Source organism: Phoca vitulina, unplaced genomic scaffold (genome assembly GCF_004348235.1).
Source record: "Phoca vitulina isolate PV1807 unplaced genomic scaffold, GSC_HSeal_1.0 scaffold1, whole genome shotgun sequence".
NCBI lineage: Eukaryota > Metazoa > Chordata > Mammalia > Carnivora > Phocidae > Phoca > Phoca vitulina.
In genome coordinates, this window is record NW_022589704.1 from 11,367,073 (window position 1) to 11,379,457 (window position 12,385).

Consider the following 12,385-nt stretch of genomic DNA (forward strand, 5'->3'; position numbering starts at 1 on the left):
GGGGAGGGGTTCAGGTGGTGTCTAGGTGTCAGGTGGGAGGGTGCCCTGGGAGTCTTCTCTAAATCTGTGGTTCTAGAGCTTTGAGCCACTGAGCACAAAAATCTAAAGAAATTCTGAATTAAGTTCCTTCAATCATGGCACTCTAAGGAAGATGTTGGCTTGCATTTTTCCCCCCTGCCACCCATATTCTCAAAAAGATCTAGATCCAAACATCAAGTCTCTGTTTGATTTTACAGAGGAAGTTGGCTTCAGCGGGGTGTAGCCCTCAGTGTCCGGACTACGCCTTGACAGTTTGGCGGGGAGGGAGATGGCTCCGAGGACTCGGAGCTGGGCAATCTCTGATGCGGGAACGGGAGAGGCAGAGAGCGGAACTTGTCCAGAAAGGAATAAAAACAAGCAGAACTGAGAAAAGAGAGCTCGTTGAATTTGCCAACCTCCTGTCTCCCTGACAATACAAGAAGGAATGGGATGGTCTGATGTGGTATTTGATGGAGCTTCCGGGGATTTGGGCTCGTGCCATCAACCTGCCCCGCTGAAAATATTCCTGTGCACTGCATGATTCGGGGAAAGTTACTTCACGTTTTTGCACCCCAGTGTTCTCATCTATAAAATGGGGACAAGAGCAGTCTTACTTCATAGGATTTTTGTGAGGATTAAATGAGCTAAGACGTGTATATCAAGTACCCAAGAGTGCCCAGCACACAGTAAAGGCTCGGTAAGTCTTGGCTGATATTAATAGTAATAATTATTTTTCTAAATGTGAGATGTCCAGGCATACACGTTTTCTTGGGCTGCCTGCGTTTTGATTGAGAAACCACATTAGTAGCATTTTTCTAGGACAGTCGCAATTCAAATATCTCTTAATACTGCCTAATTACACTGCAGAGCATACGTTTTGAATTTTGGAAACTATAGCCATTTCACTAATGGAAAAGGAGAAGAGACTGTCTGTATTAGGCTGAAAACCTTGAACTGCCCTAGTGGAGATTCCATCTAAAGTAGTAACACCTCTTATTAATAATTAATTCAGTGCTTGGTATGAACCAGACATTGTTCTAGTTCCTACAATTAGCTTATTTTTAATCAGAAGGCTTCAAAAAACCATGCTTCTTCCTTTTCTATTTGCAGCAGAGAAACAGAAATTAACTCTCCTTACTTCCTCTAGAGTCAGCTTCTGCTCCAGCCGATCCTGGCCCGGATTAGAACAACATATGCTGGCTTTATCTAAATTTACTGTGGTTTTCCTGCTTGAACACTGAAGAGCAAATTAAAATGTTATTTTATGTGAAGATATGTGAAATTTAACTAAATGCTTACATTTCCATTGTCAGATGTCCCATTTTGGTAGACCCGTATCCCCAGGGTCAGTCTGTAACTTTCTAGTCAGAGTTTATTCTAGGGACACTGTAGGAATTGGTGGGTTACAAAGAAGGTTGTAAAACATAGTTGCCAAAATAATGTCGACATTTTGGGCAACAGGAAGCAAGTCATTTACAAATTTATCTTCACCAGTTTAGCTCCTCCAAACCTTCAGAATTAAAAAAAAAAAAAAAAAAAGGCTAGTATGGGGGGCAAAACAATATTAGGGAACTTAGCTGTGTCCACTTGACAGACACTGTTACTAGAAGTATCACATTGGAGTTTCTCCTCCACAGGCAGGGTGACTCAGAAAGCTAAGGGATTTTTTAAAAAGATTTTATTCATTCATTTGAGAGAGGGACAGAGCATGAGCAGGGAGAGGGGCAGAGGGAGAGGGAGAAGCAGGCTCCCTACTCAGCAGGGAGCTTGACGCAGGACTCGATCCCAGGACCCCGGGATCATGACCTGAGCCGAAGGCAGACTCTTAACAAACTGAGTCATCCAGGCGCCCCTATAGGAAATAAATCGAGGGTTGCTGGAGCAGAGGTGGGGGGGGATGGGGTAACTGGGGGATGGGCATTAAGGAGGGCACGTGATGGGAGGAGCACTGGGTGTTATACGCAACTGATGAATTATTGAACACTACACCTGAAACTAATGATGTACTATATGTTGGCTAATTGAATTTAAATTTGAAAAAAAAGAAAGCTAAGGGATGAATCTTGGGGGGTCGGGGGAGGCTACAGTACCCACAGCAAATTCATAGAGTATCTGGGGGCAGGCACATCCCACACTCTGTTCCCTTCTACTAAACACAAAATGAGAACCTTGTCATTTCTTTTTGTTTCTTTTCCTATCTTTCAAACGATAATAAGGACAACTGACCTAAACTAAGCATGCATGTGAGCTTCGAGGTTATTACATAAATTCCACAGTGCTGGCTGGCGGATGAATGCCAGCCTGTGAGCTACACCCACATAGAGGAAGAAAAATGCTGGCCGCGAGCCAGCGGAAAACGTCTGGAAGGAAGTGGCTCAAAAACAGGTTGTAGGTGATACGGCAGAACAAATGCGGGCAGCACATTAACAGTGTCCATACAGGGAGGCAGATGCCTGAATCTTCCTCCTGAGAGACCAAGTTGCTTTGGAGATCCTAGAAAGGGAGACTTTCTCAAAGGAAATGGAAGGGGGAAAATGCATCACGCTTTGGAGATAGGAATTAAAGTCAAATATCATGGAAGAGAAAGGCAAGTGTGTGCACTCAAAAATTCAACCCGATGAGATGTTTCCAGGAAGAAAATTGGACTTTGGATGAGACCCGGGGAGCGAGATTAAAATAGGAAGCTAGCCAAGTAACAGCAGGAATGTGTCTGACTGGTCTTCTGGCCACTCACAAAATTAGGCGCTGAGAAAATCCAGAAACTTAGCTTCTCCAAGCAGTTGTTAATATGATAGCAGTGATTTGTGTTTAATACAAGGAGAAATCAATTCTCTGCCGATGCAAAGGCGGAGGCCTCCTTACTCTGTGATAATGAACTCTGGTCCTTCCTTCCTGTCTGCCGAGGATTGCAGCGTGCCACGGCGTGCCACGGCGTGCTTCATCGCTCAATCAAGATGTGCGGCAGGTGTTACAGGTCTGCCCTACAGACCGGAACTTTGAGATCGCGGCTGATGGCAGCTGGCTTTGTGTCCCAGGGGAACAGAGGACAGAACGCCGCACTCACCTTGTGAATTTTGGGTTTTTTGCTGACTAATGCTCTCCTTTTGCGTAAAGCCTCCTCTCCACAAAGGTAAGCCCACACACGTTTTACTTATCTGCCGGAGGAAGCAGCTGATGAAAAGACACCTTTCTAGTTTTTGCTTCAGACCCTGGTTTCACCAAATACAGGACCGCTCTTGCTTCATCTTCACAGAGTAAAATAAAGTATGGAAAATTATTCATCCCAGAGGGGGGGAAAATTGTGCCAGAATAGAGAGGGCAATAGCAAAATAATAATTTGTATAGAATTCTGATTTCTACTCCTTGTTATGGAGAAGGTACGTGAGTCAAATAATAATTTAAATGTCATCGCTTTTTAGAATTTGCCCAGGGTTGGACAAGGCTGCAGCATTTACTCAAAATTGTGTACTTATTAGGTGTAACAATAAAGGCAAAGCATCCTTGAAGCAACCTTCAAAACTCTGCTAAGCAGCCCCAGCAGCAGCTGGATCAGGAGGTTCTGGAAGCAGGGACAAGAAGGGGGTCTAAGCCTCATTGCATTCACGGGATAGAGCCAGCTTGCAATGTGAATGCTCTTCCCCTTCCATCTGAACTTTCAATTTAGGAGGCTTTACAGACGGGCAGGAAGCACTGCATCACTGAAAGCCTGACACTGGTAGATGTCACTAGCAGGAAATAGTACAAGATCTCTTTGGCCCAAGGAACAGCTTGTGGGGGCTTAAACGATCCAAAGAAAACTTCTGTAAATGTCCACTGAACTGATTTCAAAGATGCATGCTGCCTTACTCAGCCATAAAAAGAATGAAATCTTGCCTTTTGCGACAACATGGATGGATCTGGAGGGTACTATGCTGAGGGAAATAAGTCAAGCATAGAAAAACAAATGCTGTATGATTTCACTTATATGTGGAATCTAAAAACAAAATAAATAAAACAAAACAGACTCACAGATACATAAAATAAATAGAGAAGGAGGGGCTGGAGATGGGCAAAACAGGTGGAAGGATGAAGAGGTACAAACTTACAGTTTTAAAATAAATAAGCCATGGAAATGTATTATACAGCATAGGGAATATAATTAATAAGATTGTAATAAATTTGTATGGTGACAGATGGTAACTACACTTACTGTGAGGATCATTTCATAATGTCTAAAAATATTAAATCATTATGATGTACATCTGAAACTGATAGGATATCGGATCTCAATTATACTTCAATAAGAAAAAGAGAATGCATGCTACATTTATTATCAGTTGGGGTAATACGTGACATTTAATGATGCTCATCCTTTAATTTTTTTTTAAGATTTATCTATTTATTAGAGAGAGAGAGAGAGAGCATGCTCATGTGCACAGGGGGAGAGGCAGAGGGAGAGAGAGAGAATCTCAAGCAGACTCCCCGCCAAGCAGGGAGCTGGACACGGGGTGGGCAGGAGGGGCTCAATCTCAGGCCCCTGAGACCACGACCTGAGCCGAAATCAAGAGTCGGATGCTTAACCAACTGTGCCACCCATGCACCTCAATGTTCATCATTTTACATGGCAACCTTAAGCTGTACGCCACACAGTTCTAATTTGGGGAGTAGCCAGCAAAGGACAGAGGAGAAAGTAAACAAGACCATGGACCAACTTGAAAGGGATGAGAGAAGGGAACAAAACTAGCATGCCCCACCCAGCAGGTAGAAGAAGAAGAGTTCAAGCCTTGCATCCTTACAGAACTGGATTCTAAACTGCATGACCCTCGGCCAGCCACATTCTCTCTCCCGGAATGTCTGCTTTCTCAACTGCCAAGTGGAGACAATATCTACTTTGTGAACTTTTCAGAGGATTAAAAACAAGGCATAGAAAGCATGTCATATAAATGCCTGCCTAAGCAGGTATTAGGGTCAATGGCACCTACCAGTGGTATTATTTTTACATGCTTGTTGATAGTATGGGTTAGGAAGAATTGATTTGGTTTTGATAGAGAATTGCATACTTGGAGTACACGCTGAGCACTTGGAATCTCAGGAAATGTGGACAGAGAGGCACAGCCGGATTCAAGTAGGTCACTAGAAGTAATCTTTACAGGTGGTTATTCAAACTGAAGAGGTATCAGAAGAAGACAGGTTGTATTTGACTATCCAGGGGCTTCCAGGGGGTATGGAGGGGATGAGACTTCCGTGGGCTGAAGAATTTCAGATATTTGTGTGCATACATACGTCTTTTAAACCATGTAGCCCTGCCACACCCCCCTTGTGCAGCACTAACCCAGGTAGTGTGCTGACCTGGCACTCAGGTGGTCCCTTTTTGGGAAAGCAGTCTGTGCGGAGGTATCAGAGTGGTCCTCAGCTTTGGGGTGGGGTGCATCAGAATCCAGAGGATCTCTGAGTAGCAGCTGAAAATTGCATACAGGAGATTACAATACCCCTTCTTGGAAGGGCACTCTAGGAACTCCATGGAATAAGGGGAAAGCCCTAGTGGAGAACTCAGTTTTGAGTCCAATAGACAAGATCAGGAATGCAAAATCACCAGCTAAAAAATGTACTCTGAAAAAACTTTAAGATGAGGTTTTTTCCCACACAGATGTGATCAAAACATGGACAGGCAATGGAGTTTAGGGCATTCGTATGATTACTGTAGAAATTATAAGGGAAAGAAGGAAAGGAGAAGGCTGGGATATTGGAAGCAAAACAGAGACATCCCAATGGAGCTAAGGAATGGTACGATCAAGGTAGCTGATGACATAAGCAAGAAGAGGTAGTTGTAGATAGAGCCAGTTGACGAGATCCCTTATTAGAGAGAGAATAGGGTGTGGCCATGAGAATGGGGAGCTGAGACAGAATGGAAAAAGGAGTCCCTGGAAGTGAGAAGACTGAGGAACTGGGAAGATGACATGCATTTCAGATGGATATTGAAGAACTGTAAGATAATAGCAGGACTTAGGATGAAGAATTGATGCCAAGGATTTGGAAGACGGAGGAAGAGAGATGAGCAAGTCAGTGAATATCAGCAACTAGACCATGACAAAGTGGTCAAGTTAAGAGAGTTCCAAAGAAATGAACATTTTTATTTTCTGCCAAAGGATTGAGAATAATTGTCTGGAGGCAGCGTGGAGAATCAAGGACAGTATCAACTACCACATGTAAACACCCAAAATCACAGCTACAAAATGATGGAGCTGGTATTTGAACTCAAGAACCTGGAAAATACTAGCAGCATTATCACTCTCCTTAGCTGTGAGGAGTAACTTCCATCCCCCTTCTCTCTCAATATCACCACCTCCGTTTCTATATTCTTGCCCAATCCCAGCACTTTTGCCTATTCTTCTCCTCTCTCGAAGAAGGCTGGGATCTTCTCCCATCCCCACCAAGTGGGCAATTGTGTTTCTTCTATTAGGTTGACTCTGGTCTTCTCAAACCAAAATTCAGAGGGCAGAGGAATTTCAACATCTCCAGGATGGTAGAAATAGCTGTAGGTCCATGAAAGTCATGGAGAAGAAAAGACCTGAAGTTCAGCTCCAAGTTCAATTATGGAGTTGTGCAAACAACCCAGGGTCAGGCTAGACAGAAATATAATGAATGAAAGAAGAGCGTGGGCTTCTAGGAGCACAGAAAACAGATGACTCTAGGTAAGGCTCATCTATGGCTCCTCAGTCATTTCATTGGTTACACAAGAAAGACCTAGAAAACCCTAAAAGCATTCCTTATGGAAGAGCAAATCCCTACTTTCTGTGAAGTAGAAGTAAATGGAAAGCAGTTATCTCAATTTAACCACTAGCAAATATTTTTCATTGTCATCATTCCTGTTTATTGATGTAATTGTTTCTGATTTTTATTGCCACCTACTCTGCTTAAGTAAGAAGTTATTGATATAGGGGCGCCTGGGTGGCTCAGTCGTTAAGCGTCTGCCTTCGGCTCAGGTCATGATCCCAGGGTTCTGGGATCGGGCCCCGCATCGGGCTCCCTGCTCTGCGGGAAGCCTGCTTCTCCCTCTCCCATTCTCCCTGCTTGTATTCCCTCTCTCGCTGTGTCTCTCTCTGTCAAATAAATAAATAAAATCTTTAAAAAAAAAAAAAAAAAAAGAAGTTATTGATATAAATTGGATCAGTATTTACTTTAGCTCGAGGAAGAGGACAATCAATCTAATAGGTCTCCAAATAAACCAATCTTCATGTTGGCGCACCTTGTGAAGGGGCAGAGAGCGTGGTGGATAACATGACCACATCGGGAAGGTCATCCCTCCCAAAGTTCTTCTCCCACAGAAAGCCGAGATTCCACCCAAGGTTACTCACTCTTTTCCAGGGAACATCATCTTCCATGCTGAACATTATATCTAACCTCCTTTCAAAGTGAAATTACCAGAGGACTCATTGATTGTTACTAGCAAGTGAGTGTGAACTCACTTGTGGAAACTTGTATCTCTCATTGTAGACAGCACTGCTCCAGCTAAGAATACCAGAAGCTGGGTACCTAACATACGAGTTCTTTAACACATCACATCTATTTTTGGGGTTTCTTTTATATCTAAGACCGCATGCACGCATGCACTCACGTACTCACACACACACGCATGCACGCACTCACGTACTCACACACACGCATGCACACACGTACTCACACACACACGCACGCATGCACTCACGTACACACACACACGCACGCACTCACGTACTCACACGCACGCACACACGTACTCACACGCACGCACTCACGCACTCACGTACGCACACGCACGCACTCACGTACACACACACGCACGCACGCATGCACACACGTACTCACACACACATGCACGCACTCACGTACTCACACACACACGCATGCACGCATGCACTCATGTACTCACACACGCACGCACGCATGCACGCACGTACTCACACGCACGCATGCACTCACGAACTCACACATACACACGCACGCACGCATGCACACACGTATGCACTCCTCACTCCCTGCTCGATTACCTCAATGGTCCGTGGAGCAGGAGGGAACCTTGTGATTCAAGGAGAGAAGATAAGCTCTGTGAGGCTGAACAGGGGAGGTCTACTCAGAGGGTGGACTTTTTTTTAATTTATTCATTTTATTTTTTTTATTTTTATTTTTTTATTTTTAATTGTTTTTCTTTTTTACTAACGTACAATGTATTATTTGTTTCAGGGGTACAGGTCTGTGGTTCATCAGTCTTACACAATTCACAGCGCTCACCATAGCACATACCCTCCCCAGTGTCCATCACCCAGCCACCCCATCCCTCCCGCCCCCCTCCACTCCAGTAACCCTCAGTTTGTTTCTTTAGATTAAGAGTCTCTTATGGTTTGTCTCCCTCTCTGGTTTCATCTGTTTCATTTTTCCCTCCCTTCCCCTATGATCCTCTGCCTTGTTTCTCAAATTCCGGAGGGTGGATTTTATCTTAAGTTAGCTAACCTCACCAATATCTGTGCTTCTCTGTCTGTTGGCAACTCGATGTCATCCCCACCACCGTCGCCACATTTCAGGGCCTCCTCCTTCCTGCATGGGACAACATCTGCTTGACTTTGCTTCCCTGTATGGTTTCGGGTCAGTCTGCTCATGAGAAGCACTCCTGTGAGATTCGGAAGATAGGAAATAAAGAAGTGGCCAGTATTTTCCAAGGCAGTTACCTTAATTGCAGTAATACCCAGGGTAGAATTCCTTCTCAGAGAGGCCTTTGGATAAATGTAAATACCCATCACCTTAATAACATTTAAACCCAAACTTCCTGAAGCCTGTAAGAATACTCTCTAACATACCAGGATATATACAAATAAAATGCCATTAAATTTAAACAATTACCAGAAAGTGTCAAATATTGTACTTTTAAGCCCAGAAATGCAAGTGGAAATTTGTCTGTAAATTCTTATAGCACTTCGATTATCTGGGTCCTATTAGAACTATTTTATAAAACACACTGGTTTTTGCCATTTTAACCCATAACGTATATAACTCCTATTGATTCTATTTCTCTGGAGAACCCTGACTGATACAATAATCAATCTTAGGTTATATACTTTGCTAGCACTAGGTAATTTATCCAAAAAATGTTAATTGAGCACCTAGTGAATATGAATATAGTAGACACCAAGATGTCTCTGGCTCTTCTGTTTTAAAAGGAAGAGATGAACAAAAACCATTAAGCATATTAATATATAGCAAGTGGTGACAAAGCAATAGTGACAGAAAAAAACAAAACAAAACATTTTGGGCAGGGTGTCCTGAGAAGTCCTGTCTGGAAAGGGGCCTTGGAGCACCATCTGTATGAAGGTATGGGGCGCAGCCTGCAGGCACCTGGAGGAAGAGTATTCCAACAGGTGGGCTAGGAAGACTCACGGCCCCAAACAGGAAGCACATTTGACCCACGTGGGCACTATCATTGCACGCAGGCCTGTAGGTATTTCCCGTGGCAAGGACATTGAGCCGCACTCAAGAGACAGGCCCTGTCGCTACCCAGCAGCCATGTTATCTTCCGGTCTCTACTTCTAGAAAAATGAAGAATTAGGACCAGATTGGTGTTTCTTTCCCAAATACTCGTAGTGGCCCTGCATTCTACATCCTCCTCACAAGGATTTCCAACGTACAAATAAAGACTCTGAGGAACATTCCAGCAAAGGAACTCATATAACTTTATTTAACCCAATGCTTCTGAACTTATTTGGTCTCAAAACTCTCTTTCTGTTATGAATAGAATTTGAGTTCATTGCAAACACTTTTAGAAATACCAGACGCTAAGAAGCCAATTTATCTTTCAGTACTAAAGCTGTCTGAATAATGGGACATAAAATCACACACCCCCATTGCCCCTGCTGTCCAGCTAGCAGGCCCTAGGACTTCAAAAAGACGGGACTGGAGAGAGAACAAACTTTTAAATTTATTTTTGGCAGTAGAACCTTTCTACATATAAATTCCTATGTGGAAAAAAAATAATAAATTCCTCCGTGAACCGTCAATAAACAAAGCAGATAAAAATCAAAGATGCCTGGGCTGAAGCAAAGGTCTGGATTTTTTTTTTATTATTTTATTTTATTATTTTATTGTCTTGTGTTAGTCACCATACAGTACATCATTAGTTTTTGATGTAGTGGTTTGGATTTGATGTGACATCAGCGGCTGTCTCCATGTACCGGGATCACACTGCCCTCTAGTGTCTAATCTTCAAAGAGAGTAAAGCTAAAACTACTACAGAAATCTCTTTTCAAACTTCCAGCCTCAGAGTTGCACCTAACTGCTGTTTGCTAAGCTGACTCTCAAAGTGAGGTCCCCAACCGTCAGTCAGCATTGCCTGGGAACTTGTTAGAAATGAAAATTCTCAGTCTCAACCCCTCCCCGCCAAGACCTGCTGAGTCAGTAAGTGGGGAAGAGACCCAACGGTCGGTGTTTAAACACCTTTTCCAGATGAGGAGAAAATCACAACTCAGCCCATCACCCTCAGGTGGGAGTACCATGTTGCTTTCAATTAAGAAAAAAAAAAAAAACTTGGAACAGCCTGTTGACAACCAAAAATTCACAGAGGAGTTTCTCTACCTAGGATTCGTTCAGCAATTTTCACTTTCTGCCATCCTTTCAGACTCAATGTGAGTTATACCCATTCCAACAATACCACTGGACCCCATTTATCTGTAGCATTGCCATGAATGACAAAAGCAGGTTCTAGAATGAACCTGGTCATCTTTTCTTTAAAAGAAAATTTCTGTAATGGTAATGCCCATGGTAAAACATAGGGTTTGCTTGTGAAGTAGTGGTGAAAACCCTGTAACTCCAGCCTGTGTTTAATATATACACAAGATGGTATTTCCATCATAAGTCTTTTTCCTGCCCGCCATGCTGAGTTTATGCTCTGTTCAGACCAGGCAGACCAAATACGGGGGCGTGAATGGGTTAGAGCAATTTTACTACAACTACAACAAAACCGGCTTTCTTCTTTCCTTTCTTTCTTCTTCCTTCCCCAAAGGCGTCCTGACTACTTGGGGTGAATGAAGGCTCTGTTGGCCCCAACCAAAGGGGTCCTGGGAACATCAGCTTCCTGTACAAAAGACACCTTCTTTGCCTTTAAGACACCTTCAAGTTTAGAAACACTTGTTTCTAAAATTTGATAACTTGATAAAGAAGACAGACCCAGTAAAAAGGAGTGCCGTCATTATAAACATTATAAACATCAGTATCTCAGCGGGAAAGTCAATATAAAATAAACTTATGAGTAATGACTAAGTGCTAAGGAAATTTATAAATTTTTATTTAAAATTACAATCTGCTTAGACGGGTGACCCTAAAAGAGTGAGGCACTCCTTTATCATTTCTGCAATTCATATATGATGAGAACACTTCAGTTTTTTGAACCACCACCATATGGAGTATAACCAATGTTTATTACCTAGCTGAAGATATTTATAGGTAGCTAAAAAACGAACTGGGAAATTTCACTACGTAAATAAAGACTCACTTATTCTATTTATGGTTAACAATAATGAAAGTATGAATACAAGGAAATCCAGGATAGAATATATTTAATGAAAAATTTTAAATGTGTAATATATCATACATTTTGTCCAAATTATCAAAAATTTAAATTACAAGGGGAAGGGAGGGAAAAATAAAATAAGACGAAAACAGAAAGGGAGACTAACCACAAGAGACTCTTAACTCTAGGGAACAAACTGAGGGTTGCTGGAGGGGTGGTGGGTGGGGGGATGGGGTAACTGGGTGATGGACATTAAGGAGGGCACGTGATGTGATGAGCACTGGGTGTTATATGCAGCTGATGAATCACTGAACTCTACCTCTGAAATTAATAATACACTATATGTTAATTAATTGAATTTAAATGTGAAAAATTCAAATTAGGTGTATTAGAATCAATATCAGCTTCCTAGAGTGGTTGTGACAAAGCACCACAAAACTGGGTGGTTTAAAACATCAGGAATGTATTGCCTCTCTCATAGTTCTGGAGATTAGAAGTGTAGAACTAAGGTGTCAATAGGACCCTTCTCCCTCTGAAAGCTGTAGGGAAGAGCCTTCCTTGCCTCTGCCAGCCTGGTGGTGTTTGCTGGCAGTCCTTACCTTGGTTTGTAGACGCATCATTCCAATCTTTTCCTTTGTTGGCACACGGTCACCTTCTCCCTGGGGGTCTCTGTATCTGTGTCTCTCCTTATAAGCATCTCAGTCATATCGGAATAAAGGCCCACCCTACTCTAGGATGACCTCATCTTAACTAATTATATCTACAACAACCCTGTTTCCAAGTAAGTTCCATTTTTAGGTACTGGGAATTAGAATTTCAACATATTTTTTTGGGGAGGGGACACAATTCAACCCA

The 12,385-nt window shown here is 42.7% G+C and overlaps 1 protein-coding gene across 3 annotated transcripts in view; it reads left to right on the plus strand.

Moving 5' to 3' along the window:
• Positions 1-2,319: 2,319 nt before the first annotated feature.
• LOC116630110 (thiamine transporter 2-like) overlaps positions 2,320-12,385 on the plus strand; it is a 38,277-nt gene continuing 28,211 nt past the window's right edge. For all 3 annotated transcript variants that reach the window (XM_032400733.1, XM_032400750.1, XM_032400742.1), the window contains exon 1: positions 2,320-3,148. The gene's annotated coding sequence lies outside the window, so the exon portion shown is untranslated. The remainder of the gene's footprint in view (positions 3,149-12,385) is intronic.